Consider the following 8,704-nt stretch of genomic DNA (forward strand, 5'->3'; position numbering starts at 1 on the left):
GCTGCCCAAACCCGGGGATGGTTCTGCTCCCCGGGCGGTGGGAGCTGCGCTGGAGGCACCTCCGGGCGTGCTGAGGTGACATTTGGGGACGGGGCACCTTGGGCAGGGTGTGCAGGGGGATAGTGATGGTGAGGGATGGCCCTGAGCTCTCTGCAAGCCTCCAGAGCTTGAGGTCAAAGCCTTCCCAGGGGGTTGTGCACGGCGCTGGAGGGTGGAGGAGGTGCCCAAATTTTTGGCTGTCACTTCATCCTTGCCGGCTCCTGCCCTGGCAGCACAGGGGCAACGCCTGCCTGTCATCACCTGCCCCTGGAAGGGAATTATCCAGCACCTGTACCCCGGTGTTCTGGGGCTGGTTCTGTCTCTGGGGCACAGGGAAACAGGAGTTCTGCTTTTCCCCTTGTGGAGCTGGGATTTCTCCCTGTGGAGGGCGGAGCAGCCAGGTTACCTGGGCAGTCTTGTGGCTCGGTCGGGTCAGATTTCCAGGTGGAATTTCTGGATGAAGGCAAGAAAGGGGGAAAAAAAGAAATCCCAATCCTGCCCCTGACATCCCCAGAGGCTGGGTTCTGCCTTCCCGGGGCTCTGAGCTCCCCTCTGCCCCGGCACAGCCCCAGCACGGGAAGGCTTCTCCTCCTCCCAGCCTGTGAACACCAAATAATCTGGGAACGCTCCTTGCCGGGCAGGTCACCCCTCTGCTACCTCTCGTCCTGGGCTCAGCAGGTGACCAGCTTTGCACGGCTTCACCCCAGCCCCGGGGTGTCCCGGGCAGGTGGGCAGCCCCCCTGTGCCCCCCTGTGCCCCCTGTGCCCCCGGCAGTGCCACCAGGTCCCACCCCGCCGGGTTTTCCCACAGGGATGTTGCCTCAGCAGCAACAGGGAGCTGGAGCAGCACTTCCAGCTGCATTCTTGGGTTTTTGTTTGTGTTTTTTTTTGTTTGTTTCTCTCTGCATATCCCTAACAGGAAAGTGAGCCCCCCATTTTTATTATTTTTTTTAATTATTATTTTTAAATCTTCTGGTTTGTGTTTGCGCCAGAGCTGCAGCTCGCCTGCATCCTGCCCTGCAGGGTGGCTTGGCAAAGGGCAGCCCCTGTCAGGAAATGATGATGGGGTGGTGAAGTGAGAGCAAGAGACCAAGAGGGTTGTGGTTTTTCCATGCCTGGTCCCTGTGAGACACAGGGAAAGACCATCCTCACCTGCTGAGGCAGGATCTGTGTCTGATCCATCCTCCAGCAAAACCACCCCTGTAATTCCTGCTGGAGGGGAGCTGGAGGGGTTCAGCACCGCCCTGGGCAGCAAAACAGGACACCCAGCCCTCTCTGCCACCACAGCCGGGTGTCCATGGCCCAGCAGCTCCACTGTGCTCTTGGAATTGCTTCCCATTAAAGGCAGCTCCAGCTGAGCTCCAGTGCCTCTCACTGCCCCATCCCTGTGCCAGGGCTGGGGGTGCATCCTGCTCCTCCCTCCCTGCTTGGGGAATCAAACCCCTTGCTCCAAAAATTAAAAATAAAAAAAGGAAAACAAATTGGAAATGCAATGGGGGGACAGGGGTTGTCCATCCCAGCCAGGAAGGGCGGTGGCACTTGTCACCATCCCTCGCCTTCATGGCAAACCTGGCTCCCCTGTCCAAGCTCATCCTGTCAGGATTTATTAACACATGTAAGTCCACTTATCGATCTCTGGCTAGAGCTTTATCCCTCCAAATTGTCTGAGAAGGAAATTCCTTGGTAAATGCTAATAATAAAGCATTTATAAAGTGCTCACACGTACACATATCAACGACTAAGCCAATACATTGTTTGTTATAACCCTGTAGCCTGCAGTTTATAGCACAATTAGTTACAGGTTTTTATAGCATCTATTTAGTATTTTGAAGAAAAAAAAATGAAAAAAAAAAGGTTATAAATATAATTGTTATATTCTATTGTACTTTATAGACAGAGGAAGTTATATTAGTAATAACAACAACTCTCACTGCTTTGACAGCACTTCCCAGCTCCCGGGAAAATGAGGGCTACAAAGAGCTCCTCTCCCCAGAGCCCAGGAAGGGGTTGGTGGTGCTGGTGGCACCCTGGGTGCAGGCAGGGAACCCCAGGCAGGAAGATCCCAGGTGTCCAGGCACAGGGATTGGAGCACGGCAGCAGCCACGAGCACCCCACGGCCCTACTCACACCTTACTACAGATTTACCACTCACCCAACGCCACCCTGGTCCTGCTGAGAGCAGCCTGGGCTGGCATGGCCCCACTGCTGTGCCCAGGGCAGTGCCAGGTCTCTGCCCCCGTGCTCGTGGAGGTGATGCCTGGGTTCGGCTTGGCCCCACCAAGGATGCTCCCCTCTCCTCCTCCTCTTCCTCCTGCCCCTCTGAGCATCCCAGTTGCCTGGACTTGGCTTCCCTTTCCCCCCTGGACTCCTTGTTGGAGATTCCCGAGGTGTCTACACCGCCTGTGATGCCCTGCACCTCCTTCTTTGAAATTGAATTAAAAATCAGGTCTGTCCCCTTGCTCTGTACCAGCCTCAGGAGTGTTTTTGCCAGCAGGTTTTGCATTCCCCGAGTCCCAGCGCTCACATTTGCAGCTCCTCTGCGGGGAAGTGGGGCTGACTTCATCCTCTCACCGAAAATGAGACTCTCCTGGGCGCTGTGGGGTTCTCAGAGGGACGTTTGCTGTGCCCACATCAGGATTATCCTCCCTCCCTCGCCACCCACCCAGAAAAGATGTGGAAGTAGAGGACCTTTGGCACATCTCTATTGCACAAACAGCATTGCTGGGGGCTCGGGTGCAGCAGTGCCTGCTGTGACCCTCGGTGACATCCTGCACCCCAGAGGGGACCACAGGGGTCAGCGAGGGTCCCCTCCTGTGACCCCCCCAGCTGAGTGACCCAAGCAGCTCCTGGAGCTGTCAGACCCGAGGCTCACTGGTCCCATGGTGTGGATGGGGAGCACTGAGGTGGGAGATGTTTTTTATGGATGTCAAAGACGGGGTGTCCCCTTTTCATGGGGGCTAAACCCCTCCTCCAGCAGAAAACATCCCGTTCTCTCCGTTTAGAGCTGGATTTTCCCACCCAACCCAGTACAAAGGTGCCTGCTTAGCAGGATTACCAGTACAGAAAAAGCCCCTGGGAAGGAGGGGGTGCAGCTCTGAAAGTGAGGTGAAACCCCCCGGGCTGTGCGGGTGCAACCCCACCGGGCTGCCCGGGGAAACCTCGGGCACCGCAGCTCCACCTTCAGCTTCAGCATCGCTCCCACCCTTGGAGGGAGGGGTCCGTCCGTCTGTCCGTCCCCACCGACCCTCGGGGTGGGCTCAGACCCACGACTCCTCATCATCCTCGGTCAGCCAGGTGCCGCTGTCCCCCAGGGACGGCGCGGCCGTGGGTGCTGTGCCGCCGCTCTGGGGGGCTCGGGGGATCCCCGGGGCTCGGTGCTGGCCCCGGGGGGCGGGGAGGCGATGTCCCAGCGGGGTGGGGATGCGCGAGGGGCGCTTGCCCGGCCTATGGTCCCGCCGGGGACGCACCTTGGGCCGCAGCTTCAGCTTGTAGATGGAGGGCACACGCTCGGGCTTCTTCAGGCACCGCCGGGGCTTGGCGGCGTTGCTGGCCCGGGGTGCCCGCGGGGTCTGGCCCTCCATCCCCGGCCGCTCTGCCTCCCCCGGGGCTGGGAGCTGCGGGGCGGCTCCTGCGGGGGTCTTGGGCACCTGGCTCCACATCCCCGCGGGGCGCAGGGGCTGCGGCCCCCGGGACAGCTCCTCCAGCACCCGGGCATAGCCGGGGGGCTGCGCGTTCCCACAGCACCCCCGGAGCCCCTCGGCCCCATCGCCAGGGCCGCAGGCTCCCCCGGCTGCATCCTCGGGCACCCGAGGTCCCTGAGCGCCGCCAGCCCTTGGGCTCGGGGCTGGGTGGCACTGCCGTGTCCCCTGGGGACCGTCCCCAGCAGAGCAGACCTCGCACCCCCCTGCAGAACGGCCCAGAGGGGTGGGGGGCCGGGGGGCGGCCGGACTGGCTTTGACGGGGGGTTTAACGCTGCTGTCCAGTTTCGGGGCTTGGCTGGAGGAATTTCGGGGTGAGGGCTGTCGGCCCCGGCCAAGGGCTCCCTGCCTCCCTTCCCGTGGGCTCTTCAGGTTCCGGGAGTCTCCCGGAGCATCCCGGTGCGAGGAGGGGGCACAGACCTTTAGGGGACTGGGGGCACGGCCCTTTAAGGGACTGGGGGCTCGGGCTGTGGCTGTGCTGGGTGTCCCCGTTTCCTGTGGCCTGGCAGCCAGCACAGATGATTTTCCTCCTTGCTGGGCGCTCCTCGGAGGCGCCGTCCGTGGGCTGGGAGCTGCGGACCTGCCCCGTGCCGGTGCCACAGCGCTGGATGTCCCCGGGCTGGTCCCTTGTGGTGCCCTGGGCACCCCCCCGCCGTTCGGGAAGCTCAGCCGGGAGGGGGTGGAGGGGGTGAGTGCCCGGCCCCTCGCCCCGTGCCCAGGGGAGCTGGATCGAGCAGGTGAGCGGGATGGTGGCGGCTGCCTCCCCAGAGGGACAGCGGGTGGCTCCCGCATCCTGCAGGGAGAGACAGCGGAGAGGGGCCAGGCAGCTGCCGCATCCCCCCCGTCCCGCCTGGTGCTGGGCCCCTCCAGACGGGAGGGGGAAAAAAATTCCAAGGATGCTCCAAAACCTGCACTGAAGCCAGGCAGTTTGGGGCACGAAGCGCCTCTGCACCACTTACCTGCCCGAGGGGACCCTCCGGGGCTGTGCCGGCTCCGGGTGAGGGCTGGCAGCCGGCTGGCGAGCCGAGCCCTCTGGGCAGGGGGTGGCAGGGGCCCGGGGGCCAGGGGTGACACGGCCCCCCCAGGTGACGGGGGGCAGGGGGCTCTGCGAGCGGCTGACCAGCAGCGCGGGCTGGGGGCTGCGGGCGGCCGGGCACAGCCGCACCTCGTGCTGCACTTGCTGCTGCGGGCTCCGGGCTTTCCAGGCTTGTTTGTGAGCTGTGGGGACAGCGAGGGGGGCTCAGCACCCCTGTCCCCTGCACCCACCCCCGGTGAAGCCCACCCAGCCGTGGCTCAGCATCCAGCCCCCCGAGGGTGCCGGCAGAAAGCCGCGCTCCCTGCAAAGCGGCTTTTGGGGTCCGGCTCCATCCAAAAGTCTCCCATGACCTCTAGTGGCCACCAAAGCCAAAGAAAGTCCCCAAAACCCGACATTCCCCGGCAAAACAAGGAGGCATGGCTGTACCAAAGCCTCCCGCTAATGAAAACATCCCCAAGAACCATAGAGACCAGCCACAGACCCCCTCCACCCTCAGGCAGCCGCGGGGTTGGGGACGCGGGGACTCACAGAGCGAGGTGCAGCGACACGGGTCGTGCTTGTCCAGGTAGTGCTCCAGCGTGTCCCAGCCGCCCCCGACCCGCACCATGACGTGCTCCCGCAGGATCTGCGCGGGAATGACCATGCCAGGGGACACCAGCAGCCTGGGGGTGGCACGCTCGGCCGGGCTCGGAGAGCTGTGGGCCGGCCCTAAGTGCCACCAGGTGTCCCAAAGGGCGGCTGCGTCCCTGGCTCAGCCCCTGCGGCCATCCCGACAGGTTTATTTCGTCACCACAAGGAGGGTGAGGGACCCTTTTGGAAAGTCCCTGTCCTTCGTGGTGTGCTGAGTTCTTTGGCCAGGCTTGGGGATGGATTCAGAGCATCCCAGCGCTCCCATTGCTGCGTGAGAGCAGGCTGTGGCTCTGTGGGGTGTCAGGGTTTTTCCCACACACATGGATGGTTAAATCCATACCAACATCTATCACAGGGCTGAGCTCCCCTGCTTTGGGAATAATGATCAAAAACTCCTACACGGGCCCCTTTTTGGAGATTATGGAAATGGGGTCATGGCAGCAGAGCAGAATTCCTGATGCCTTTCCCCCAAGAGCAGGGGTGAGGCAGGCTCACCCGGACAAAGATGAGGGTGTCAGAGTCCCCCACTCGGTATTTCCCCTCGGAGATCTTGATCATGGGGAACTGCACAGGGCAGGTACAGCGGCTCACCAGGTGCTGCACCTGTGGGTGGCAGGGATGGGTCCTCACCAGGGCTGATGGGAAAGGTCCTGGGGTGGCCATGACCATCCAACCCATCTCCATCTCCACACCGATCCCCATCCATCCCCATGCCCATCTCCATGCTCATCCCCATCCAACTCCATGCCCAACCCCATCCATCTCCATACCCATCTCCATCCCCATGCCCATCTAATCCATGTCCATCCCCATCCATCCCCATGCCCATCTCCATGCTCATCCCCATCCATCCCCATGCCCATCCATCCGCATCCCCATGCCAACCACATACATTTCCATGTCCACCCAATCCATCCCCATCCCCATCCATCCCCATCCCCATCCCCATGCCAACCACATACATTTCCATGTCCACCCAATCCATCCCCATCCCTATCCCCATCCCCATCCATCCCCATCCATCTCCATCCATCCCCATCCATCCCCATCCCTCCCCATCCCCATCCCCATCCATCCCCACCCATCCCCATCCCTATCCCCATCCCCATCCATCCCCATCCCCATCCATCCCCATCCCCATGCCCCCCATGCCCCCCTGCCCCTCGGCACCATCTGGTCGAGGTTGTGGAGGTCCCGTGCCCTGCTGGTGGCGCGGGGCAGGGCGGGCTCAGCGGGAGGCAGGTCCAGCTCCTGCCGCAGCTCCTCCTCGATCTCCTCCTCCATCTGCACCAGGGTCGGGGCGCGCATTCCGAAGCGGGAGGCGTGGCGTGCCAGCTCCAGCAGGCACAGCACGAAGTTCTTCTCGTTCTTCCTCAGCACCAGGTCCTCCGTCTCGAACATCAGCACGTCTGCACAGGGCAGGGCTGGGCTGAGCCAGGGCTGGCACGTGGGGATGGGGACAGAGCAGATGGGGGGCACAGAGGGAGGCAAAGCCCACCCAGAAGGGCGCTCTTCACTGCAGCCGTCCCACCAGGAATATGGCTGGGTTCAGCAAGAGTTGGGAGAAGTGGCAAAGGAGAAGGAACCTTTCATATTGGGCATCTACAGCTGTTCCATGGCATCCCAAAGGCACAAAGCTCAGTGTCTGAGAGCCCTGAGGATGTCTTGCTCTGTGCCACTCCCCTTCCTGGCCATCCACGGTGGTAGGACAAGGTGACAGATGCTTTGCTCAGAGCCAGGACTTCTGCTGTCCTTAGGGCTGTGATTGGTTCTGTGCCTGGCAGGGACACACTGTGCCACCCCCCCTTGCCTTTGCCATTCCTCCTGTGCATATTTGCACCCAAGCAAACACTCCATCCACGTGCCAGCACCCTGCAAAGCTGCTGCCAAGCCTGGAGACCTTGCACAAGGGATGCCAGCTCAGGGATGCCTGCACACAGTGCTGTCCCATGCCGGGGTGGCGCTGGGTTTGGGGGGGACACATGCCAAAACATGGAGTGGCTGGAGGGGACTTGAGCACAGAGACAGGGGACAGCTGGAGCCTGGCATCCTACCTTTGATACCCATCTCCTTCCTGCACCACTGGATGAAGTTGGAGACGTTGTCCCTGGCCTGGAAGGTGCCGGGCTGTGCTGTGAGGTTGCAGGTGACACCGGCAGAGGGCAGGTGGAGGTGCCGGGCCACCTCGGGGCAGGCACGGGCGAACTCCCCGGCCACCTGGGTGACGTGGTTGGCGTGGGAGCACAGCACGGCCCCCGTCTCCAGCACCTCCAGGAAGGTGCCCACCTCGATGTCGAGGTCATAGAGCTCCTTCAGCCACTCTGCCAGGTCCTCCTTCATGGCGTACAGGTACTGCCCGCTGGACTGGTAGGGACGGATGCTGCGTGCCCCCGTGCCCGGGGTGCCCCACATTCTGCCATAAGACTGGGAGGAGGTGGAGGGAAAAGGGTGATGGGGACACGGCTGTCCCTGTCCTGTCCCCAGCACGCCTCCCGGCAGCCACACTCACCTGGTGCCACTCGCTCCCTGCCACGAGGGGTGGTGGCAGTGTCCTGGTGGTGTGCAGAGCCCTGCTGGGCTCCCGGGGCTGCAATGCTGATGGGGAGAGGAAATCACCCTCCTGGGTGTTTTGTTTCCTTCCCAAGTGCTGATCGCTTCTCCTTGGTGACAAGGGACTGGCTGCAAACACTCCCTGTTAACCCTTCAGCACCTGCTCCTCTCTCACAGCCCTGCTCCTCCCCAGCCATGCCAGGGCTGGATTTTCCCTGGCTCCGGGGCAGGAAAGAGGAATCCTTGAGTTGGAGAGCAGCTCATCAGCACCAGGTTGCTCCCATGCACACGAGGGGGATTTTCCCCCTTTGCAAAACCCCTACACCCACCTCCACCACAGGTGAGGTGACCTGAGGCCCACAGGGTTCATCTTCAGGGCGACCTCAAGGTGAGGAGGGTTTATTTTCACACCCACCTTTGGGCTTTCTCTGCTCTCTGCTCCTTTCCAAACTCCTTCCCTCATTGCCCACAGCAGAGAGGTGTTTGGGAAAAGCCAAGCTCCTGCAGGGATGGAGTGACTCCAGGAGTTGGGGCTTTAAGGAAAGAACTGCACATGAGTGGGCACCTCTGGGAATGTGGGATCCTCCCTCCCTAAGCCAGGAATCCTCCCTCCCTAAGCCAGCATCCAGGGACCTCTGCAAAAAACAAATCTACCAGGGAAGTGTTCACACCCTGGGGCCAGAGCAGAGCCTCTCCTGGGCTTTGTGGGGCTCCCTGCTGTGGTGGGGGACCCATCCTGTCCCTGGAGCCAG

This window comes from Fringilla coelebs, assembly GCF_963513975.1.
Source record: "Fringilla coelebs genome assembly, chromosome: 20".
Lineage (NCBI taxonomy): Eukaryota > Metazoa > Chordata > Aves > Passeriformes > Fringillidae > Fringilla > Fringilla coelebs.